Consider the following 9,203-nt stretch of genomic DNA (forward strand, 5'->3'; position numbering starts at 1 on the left):
TTATTCAGAAGATTATTTCCCCACGCTTTGCTCGGCAAAGCAAAAGATTGGTACTTAGATCAGACACCAGCCGTCATGACAGACTGGAACGTGTTAGAAGAGAAGTTCATCGAAAGATTCTTCTCCCATAACCGGTTCATGGAATCCAAGACGGCCATCTCGGTGTTTGCACAAGGAATCAATGAATCCTTAAATGAAGCGTGGGAAAGATTCAAGTCCATGTTGCGGAAGTGTAAAGGGCATGGATTTGATGAGATGACTCAAATCCATATCTTCAAAAATGGACTTCAACCAAATTGCAAGACGTTGTTGGATGCTACCTCGGGTGGCTCTTTATTGTCTAAAAGTGCCGAAGAAGCTACAAATATCATAAATTGAATGGCTCTAAATGATCTTCAGAGTCAAAGTCGAGGCAACTCTTTGAAAAAGCCGGGAGTGCTTGAACTAGGGACGAACGATGCCATCCTTGCCCAAAACAAGCTCATCTCACAACAAGTGGAACTCTTGACGCAACAAATAAAAGAGTTGAGAGAACCTTCTAAAGCTAAACAAATAGCTTGTTGTGAGCTTTGCAAAGGTGAGCATGACACCGGATTCTGTCCACCTCCGGGGTTCGAAGATGTAAACTACATGGCAAACCAAAGGGACTACCAACCGAGACCACAACAACAACAACAACAACAACAACCTTATCAACCACACCCTCAAAATCAACAAGATTTCCAAGGGAACCAAGGGTTCCAACCTAGGAGTAACTATTACCATAACCAAGGTTATGGAGGTGGTTCTTCTAGCCGTCAAAACCCTCCCCAAAATCCTTATCAATCTCAACAACCGCCGGTCGTAACTTCTAAGTTGGAAGAGACATTGACGCAATTCATGGAAATGTCAATGGCTAACCAAAAGAGCAATGACGCGGCCATAAAATATCTCGAGACTCAAGTTGGGCAACTTGCTAAGCAACTCGCGGAACAACAAACCGGTCCTTCCTTTTCGGCAAATACGCAAACAAATCCTAAGGAGCATTGTAAGGCGGTCACAACGAGAAATGGGAAGGAGTTGATGAGTGAGAATAACAAAAGAGTTGAGAGTGAACAAAGAGAGAAAAAGAAAGAAAATGAGGAGGAAATAGTTGAGGAAAATATTGATGGTGAAGTGGGAGAGTGGAGTGAGGAGGAAGAAGTTGAAAATAACGAAAAGAATGGTGAAGTTGAAAAGAAAAAAAGTGTGGAGATTGAGAAAAATACGAGCGATGAAGTAAAGGGGGAGGAAGTGAAAAAGCCTAGATGGAGGAGTTCTAGAGTTGCAAAGGGAAAGGAGGTAGTAAGCACTACTCCAATCCAAAACCTCCCTTATCCTCATGCCCCGTCCAAAAGGGAGAATGAACGACATTACGCCCAGTTCATGGATATTTTTAAACAATTACAAATAAACATTCCGTTTGCCGAAGCCTTGGAGCAAATGCCCAAGTATGCCAAGTTCATGAAGGACATACTTACAAAAAAGAGGAGGTATACGGAACCGGAGACCATCGTCCTTGATGCGAGCTGTAGTGCCATTATTCAAAGGACGCTTCCAAAAAAAGAGGTTGATCTGGGAAGAGTTACTTTGCCAGTTAAAATTGGAGATATCTATGTCGGGAAGGGACTAATTGACTTGGGGTCAAGCATTAATCTTATACCTTTGTCTATTATAAAGAGGCTTGGCAACATCGAAATTAAGTCCATCCGAATGACGTTGCAATTGGCGGATAAGTCGACAACCCATCCTCATGGCGTAGCCCAAGATGTTTTGGTTAAAGTCGACAAATTCTTTTTCCCGGTCGATTTTATTGTTATTGATATGGAAGAAGATGATGATGCTCCGCTCATCTTGGGCCGACCGTTCATGAAAACCGCGCGAATGATGATAGACGTTGATGACGGTTTAATGAAGGTGAGAGTCCAAAATGAGGAAGTAACATTCGATCTATTCGAAGCAATGAAGCATTCAAAAGATAGAAATGATAGCTTTCGCATCGATGTGATCGAAGAAGCAGTTTTGGAGGTTTTTAAGCATATTCACGAGATATCTCCTATGGAGTTAGTTCTTGACGACTCATTGGAGGTTTTCACCGTTGAAGAAGAGCAAGCTCTTGAGGAATTCTTAAAGGAACTTGATAGTTTAGACGAACTACAACCGTGGAAAGTAAAGGAAGAAGACTTGAAGAAGGAGGTTATTGACGAAAAAGCGCCTATTGAATTTAAAATACTACCTTCTACTTTGAAGTATGTATTCCTAGATGAGACCGAAGCAAAGCCGGTCATCATAAGCAACCTTTTGACAACTGATGAAGAAGCCCGCTTGATCCATGTGCTAAAGAAAAATCAAGAAGCCATGGGTTGGACTCTTTCCGATCTAAAAGGAATTAGCCCTTCCTATTGCATGCATAAGATCTTGATGGAAGAGGATTTTAAGCCGGTAGCTCAACCTCAACGCCGCTTAAATCCTACCATGAAGGAGGTTGTTCGAAAGGAAGTTGTAAAGCTGTTGGATGCGGGAATGATTTACCCGATCTCGGATAGTCCATGGGTTAGTCCCGTGCATGTGGTTCCGAAGAAAGGTGGAATTACCGTGATCCGGAATGACAAGGATGAATTGATCCCTACTAAAGTTGCAACGGGGTGACGGATGTGTATAGATTATAGGCGGTTGAATACCGCAACTCGAAAGGACCATTTTCCACTCCCGTTCATGGATCAAATGCTCGAAAGACTCTCAGGCCAACAATACTATTGTTTCTTGGATGGCTATTCCGGGTATAACCAAATTGCAGCTGACCCGGCTGATCATGAGAAGACGGCTTTCACGTGTCCGTTTGGAGTGTTCGCATACCGAAAAATGCCCTTTGGGATGTGCAATGCACCGGCGACTTTCCAACGATGTGTGCAAGCCATTTTTGCCGATCTGATAGAGAAAACAATGGAAGTCTTCATGGATGACTTCTCGGTATTTGGTGGGTCCTTTAGTTTATGCTTGGCAAACTTGAAAACGGTGTTGGAAAGATGTGTAAAGACTAATCTGGTGCTTAATTGGGAGAAGTGTCACTTCATGGTGACCGAGGGGATCGTGCTTGGCCACAAAGTCTCTTCAAGGGGGCTTGAAGTGGATCAAGCTAAGGTTGAAGTGATAGAAAAGTTACCTCCTCCGGTGAATGTGAAGGGCATCCGAAGCTTTTTGGGGCACGCCGGGTTCTATCGGCGCTTTATCAAGGACTTCTCAAAGGTGGCTAAGCCTTTGAGCAATTTGCTAGCTTAGGACCAGGTATTTCTCTTAACCGATGATTGTTTGGAAGCTTTCGAAACTTTGAAAGAAAAATTGGTGACCGCTCCAATTATAGTCGCTCCAAATTGGAATTCAAATTTTGAGCTAATGTGCAATGCGCGACTATGCAATTGGAGCGGTACTTGGCCAAAGAAAAGATAAAATTTTTCATGCGATACATTATGCAAGTAAGGTTCTCAACGAGGCCCAAATAAACTATGCCACCACGGAGAAAGAACTACTTGCAATAGTGTACGCGCTTGAAAAATTTAGGTCTTATCTTATAGGGTCTAAAGTCGTAGTGTATACCGACCACGCGGCGATTAAATATCTGCTCACCAAACCGGATTCGAAGCAAAGGCTCATCCGTTGGATCCTCTTGTTACAAGAATTTGATGTGGAAATTAAAGACAAGAAGGGATCGGAAAATTTGGTGGCGGATCATTTATCCCGCTTGGTGAATGTGGAGGTTACCGCATCAGAAAAGGAAATCCGGGAAGAATTTCCTGATGAAAAACTGTTTAAAGTTCAAGTTAGGCCATGGTTTGCAGACTTTGCGAACCATAAGGCTAGTGGTTTTGTGCCTACCGACCTAACTTCGAACCAAAAAAGGAAGTTTCTTTCGGATGCCAAGTATTATGTTTGGGATGACCCGTACTTGTTTAAGTTGGGTAGTGATAACCTATTAAGGAGATGCGTTACTGGCGATGAAGCGCAGAGCATCCTTTGGCATTGTCACAACTCGCCTTACGGCGGACACTATAATGGGGTGAGAACGGCCACTAAAATCCTTCAATCGGGATTTTATTGGCCCACAATTTTCAAAGACGCACATACCCATGCGCAAAGTTGTGATAGTTGCCAGAGAAGCGGAGGGATTGGTAAGAGAGACGAGATGCCTCTCCAAAACATCCAAGAAGTGGAAGTATTTGATTGTTGGGGCATCGATTTTGTAGGACCTTTCCCACCCTCTTATGGGAACGAGTATATGCTTGTCGCAGTTGATTACGTTTCTAAGTGGGTTGAGGCGATTGCCTCACCTCGGGCGGACGCGAAAACGGTGATAAATCTTTTGAAGAAAAACATATTTTCCCGTTTCGGAACCCCCCGAGTGTTGATAAGTGACGCAGGGTCACACTTTTGTAATGCACCGTTAGAAAGCATTTTAAAACATTACGGTGTATCACATAGGGTGACAACTCCGTATCACCCACAGGCTAATGGGCAAGCCGAGGTCTCTAATCGAGAGATTAAGAGAATTCTCGAAAAAACTGTGTCAAATTCGAAAAAAGAGTGGTCCCAAAAATTGGATGAAGCGTTATGGGCATACCGTACCGCCTTTAAAGCTCCAATTGGCCTAACTCCCTTTCAATTGGTGTTTGGTAAAACTTGCCATTTGCCGGTTGAATTGGAGCACAAAGCCTTATGGGCCCTGAAATTTTTAAATTTTGAAAATGATTTGGCCGGTGAGAAAAGGAAGGTGCAACTGCTTGAGTTGGAAGAGATGCGCAATGCCGCATATCACTCAAGTTGGTTGTACAAAGACAAGGTTAAAAAGTACCATGACAAGAAGCTCCGAAAGAAAGAATTTGTGCCGGGACAGTTGGTCCTCTTGTTCAATTCCAGGTTGAAGTTATTCCCTGGAAAGTTGAAATCAAAATGGTCCGGGCCATTTCAGGTCAAAGACGTTAAAGAGTACGGAGCTATTGTCATTGAGGACCTAGAAAAGAAGGATAGTTGGACCGTGAATGGCCAACGTTTGAAAGTTTATCTCGGCGGTCATGTGGATCGCGAGAGCTGTGCAATTCCTTTGGATGCTCCTCTGTGAGCATCGCACCGTCGAGCTTAGCCGACGTTAAACAAGCGCTTGTTGGGAGGCACCCCAACATTGTAAGTATTTACTGTTTCCAAGTGTTAGAACCATGCTGAAAGTACCTGTAATGCTGCCTTTGAAAAGGCAATTGCTGTCATGCTCGCTTGATGCTCGCTAGGCAATGCAGTAGCGAGCTGATTCGCTAAGCTGTTCGCTAGGCGAAGCAGCAGCGAGCGCTGCGTGACAGCACTTATTTAAAATCTCAGCAGGCCACTCATTTTGGCCCAAATACAAATTTTCTGTTTTTGCAACTCTGCTGAGGCAATTTAACCGAGCACTCACCACACTCTCTCATTTTCATCTCTCTCACAAACACTCAACCCCTAATTGGAAGATTGCAAACCTTACTCCACTTCACATTTCAATCAATCCGTTTAACTAAGGTTTGCCCTAATACAATTTCTGTATGTTTGAGCTCTGTTTATTTCTGATTTGAATGTCATTTAGAATGAAGTTGTTGGTATGGGAAACTTTAGGTTTGCATGTGGGATTTTAGGTTTTGCATTTGGGAATTTTAGGTTTGCATGTGAATCTGTAATTACCAATAGCATAGAACGTTTCTCTAATTGATAGATCATTAGGTTCTGAAATTTAAACCATTAGAATGTGTGTTTTGGGAAGATTTCTCTGAAAATGCTGCAGAACCCAAAAACCCGTAAGGTTCGCTAGCAACTCGCTAGGCGAACCAAAGGCGAGCATTCGCTGCCACTTCGCTAGGCGAAGCAGCAGCGAGCATGACAGTTCTTTGATTTCTGGTTTTGCTGTCTAATCTTTTTTTTGTGTGTTGTTTCCTCTTTATGTTTTGCAGATGGAATCTAGATCCGGCGCTTCAAAGAAGAGAAAGGGAGGGAACACTTCCCGTCCCGTAACAATAGAGTTTGATACCGACAAGTTTGTCGGCCCGAAGCAGGCTGCACGGTACATTGCTTTGGAGAAGCGGAAAATTCTACCGGAGAAGAGATTCATCATCAACCCTCAAGGCACAAACAGAGCATTCGCCGGGTTGATTGACACAAAAAAGTGGGATCGGTTAATTTCCCCACTCGAGCACTATGATATCGCAACGGTACGTGAGTTCTATGCGAACGCACTACCGGATGATGACGAGCCGTTTACTTGGACATCTCGAGTGGCCGGCCGTCCCGTTGCGTTTGATCGGGATGCCATTAACCGAGTCCTAGGTGAACCGCTCCAGCTGGGAGCTGAGGAGAGAGACACGTACCACACAGACTTGCGGCTTCACCGGGATATTGATGCGATCTCTGCTGCCCTGCTGTTAAGAGGCAAATCAGTTGAGCTGAACCCATCTGGGGTTCCTATGAGATATCACAGGGAGGACATGACTCCCTTGGCTCAGCTGATCCTGCTATTGGTTCTGACAAACATCCAACCAAAGTCCCACACTTCTACAGTGCCGATCCCAGTGGCACACTTGGTACACTCTATCCTCACTAACGTCCAGATCGATGTGGCGAGGATTATCGCTTATGAGCTTAAGTCCGTGATTGAAAGCGGGCTAAAGTCGGGGGCTCGTGTGAATTGTCCCCTGGCTTTTCCCTGCCTAATCATGAGTTTGTGCATACAGGCGAGGGTGAGACTACCCTCAAGGGGTCAGGTAAGGATTCTGTCGCCCATTGATGACAGGTATGTGGCCAAGTATTGCAGGGCGAAGAATGTTAGAGGCAGTGCAGCTGCAGAGAGTACCCGGGCTTCTGATGGTCCTGGTACTTCTACTCCTGGACCAGATCCTTACCTGCAAGCTGTCTGTGATTACAACTGGGACTGGATGGCGGCTACGCAACGTGCCATGATAGATATGCACGATTCTATGCAGCGGTTACAGCTGCAGGGAAGTGACCCCACCGGTGCTCATTCATTGATAACGCGTGAGCAGTTTCTGCTTAACGCTAACTGACCTGTGGACAGGCCTGTGTATGGTGAGGGGGCGGGTGCAGGAGCGTCTTCTGGTGCTGCAGATGATGATGATGATGATGAGGCTACCAGTTCTGAAGCCGGTAGTGAGGAGGGTTCTGAGCCTTTGGAGGGCTAAGTTTTTATTTTTTATTGTTATGTTTATTTCTATTGTATTTCCAGAATTCTGTATTTTGATTTTGGCTTTGTACTGTTGGGGTGTTTTGTCCCCCATGAACAAATTTATATTTTGAAGTTTATATTATTATTTCTGTTTTAAATTTTGTTTGTTTTAATAAATTATTGGTTGGTTGAGTGGCAAACCTTCTAGATTGGTTGCTCCTCAAAGAAGTATCCAATGAAGGTGCATCCGAGCTTGGATGGCAATGATAAGAATAAACAAGTGAATAAGGCTAAGGCACATGGTTACCTCCGGCTAGAATTTTAGAATGCACTTAGAACTTTACTCTTTTTTGTAATTGAGTATTGTCTTTTTGCAACATAATTGAATGAATGTTTCATCTAGGACTTAAAACCACAAATTGTGAGGAAACCTCCATTGTACACTTAAATGCTGGATTCTAATAAGTTTTGTTGATTTATTTGATTCATGCTTTGTCTTTTATTATTGTGAATATGTTGAAGCAATTAGAAATGATCAAGGCACTTGTTTTCTATCGAGCACAACCAGTTCCAAATATAACTTACCTGTGAGCAGAGAGAGTATTCGTTAACCCCTTTGAGCTTAAACAGTTGAATCTCAGCTTGAAATAAAGCGAGATTTCAAAAATATTTTTTTTACAACCCGGAAAATCTTGATTATTGTTCTTTTGCCGTAAAAAGTTAAGAGCATTCACTTAGGGTGAGTAAGAAATCAGTTGGGGAGAACGAAAATGAGAATTGGTAAGTACCACAACTCTTGAAAAACCGAGCAAGCATAAAAAAAAAATATATATATATAGAAAATATAGAAAAGAAACATCTGTTTTGTAAATATGATGTGAAAGAAAAGAACAAAAATAGAAAGAATGAAAATTAATGCTTGCTTGGAAGAAAAATAGTGAAAAACAAAAATTGAGTTGTGAAATAAGAGTTGTGAAGGTTTCAAATGAGAAACAAATGGAACGAAGTCGAGATGTGTGAATAATGTACAGTGAATGTCTCTTTTGCATCGGCAATTTCGTTTTCAATGGCCTTAGAAATGACCCTTGTTTGTTAACCTGACCATGCTTCAACCGAAAAGCCCTTAGTGATCTTCGTGCTTCCACATTACCATTTATAATTGTTAGACATTGTATGAATCGAATTGATTTCTTCATTGTTTGTTAGAGAGTGAGATTATTCCCGCGGTTGCAAACGCGTAATTTCTTCATTCCTTATTCGAAGAGGAGAGATAGGGTGATTCATTCAAGATAATATTGTTGTAGATAGATACATATTTCGCATTGCTACTAAGTCTTAGTTCTTGTGTATTATTTTATTCGAACCGTTGGAAACATGTATATGCTGATTCGCTTGTGTAACACCTCAAAATTTGCCCTCCTCTCTTGGGACTAGCATAACATATTACATATCATTTTTTAGGTCATTAGGCATTGCATATTGCATATCATGTGGTTACATTGTGCAAGTCATCCTCATAAGTCTTGATCAGGAGATGAAGAGGTCATGTGCAAGCTAGGGTTTTATTGACTGATCATTAGCCATCTGAGGATTGGGCTATGAGTTAGGGTTTTGTGATTCTCAAAGGATATTGGTCTTCATCTTGATTACAATGATTCATCATCATCATGGTTTGATATTATCAGAGTGTTGAAGCACTTTCCTTGAGATTAGGGTTTTGACCACTGGTCAACCCTAATCAGTTGCATTGGGCCAATCAGGGCATGATCAGGAGATGGGGTATATGGTGGAGATGGGGATCATCCCATGGTTTTATGAAGCTTATTGAGGCTAGGGTTTCATCCTTGAGCCATTTCATCAGGAGATTGGGGTTCAGTTTGATCTATGCATTGCCAAATTCATCTATCAGTTGAAAAGTCAACTGTGGTCAACTGTACATGATTTAATGGATTTGGAGGTGGAAATGAGTTGGATACACTTCATTCATGTTGGA

The sequence above is a fragment of the Lathyrus oleraceus genome, chromosome 4 (assembly GCF_024323335.1).
Source record: "Lathyrus oleraceus cultivar Zhongwan6 chromosome 4, CAAS_Psat_ZW6_1.0, whole genome shotgun sequence".
Classification (NCBI taxonomy): domain Eukaryota; kingdom Viridiplantae; phylum Streptophyta; class Magnoliopsida; order Fabales; family Fabaceae; genus Lathyrus; species Lathyrus oleraceus.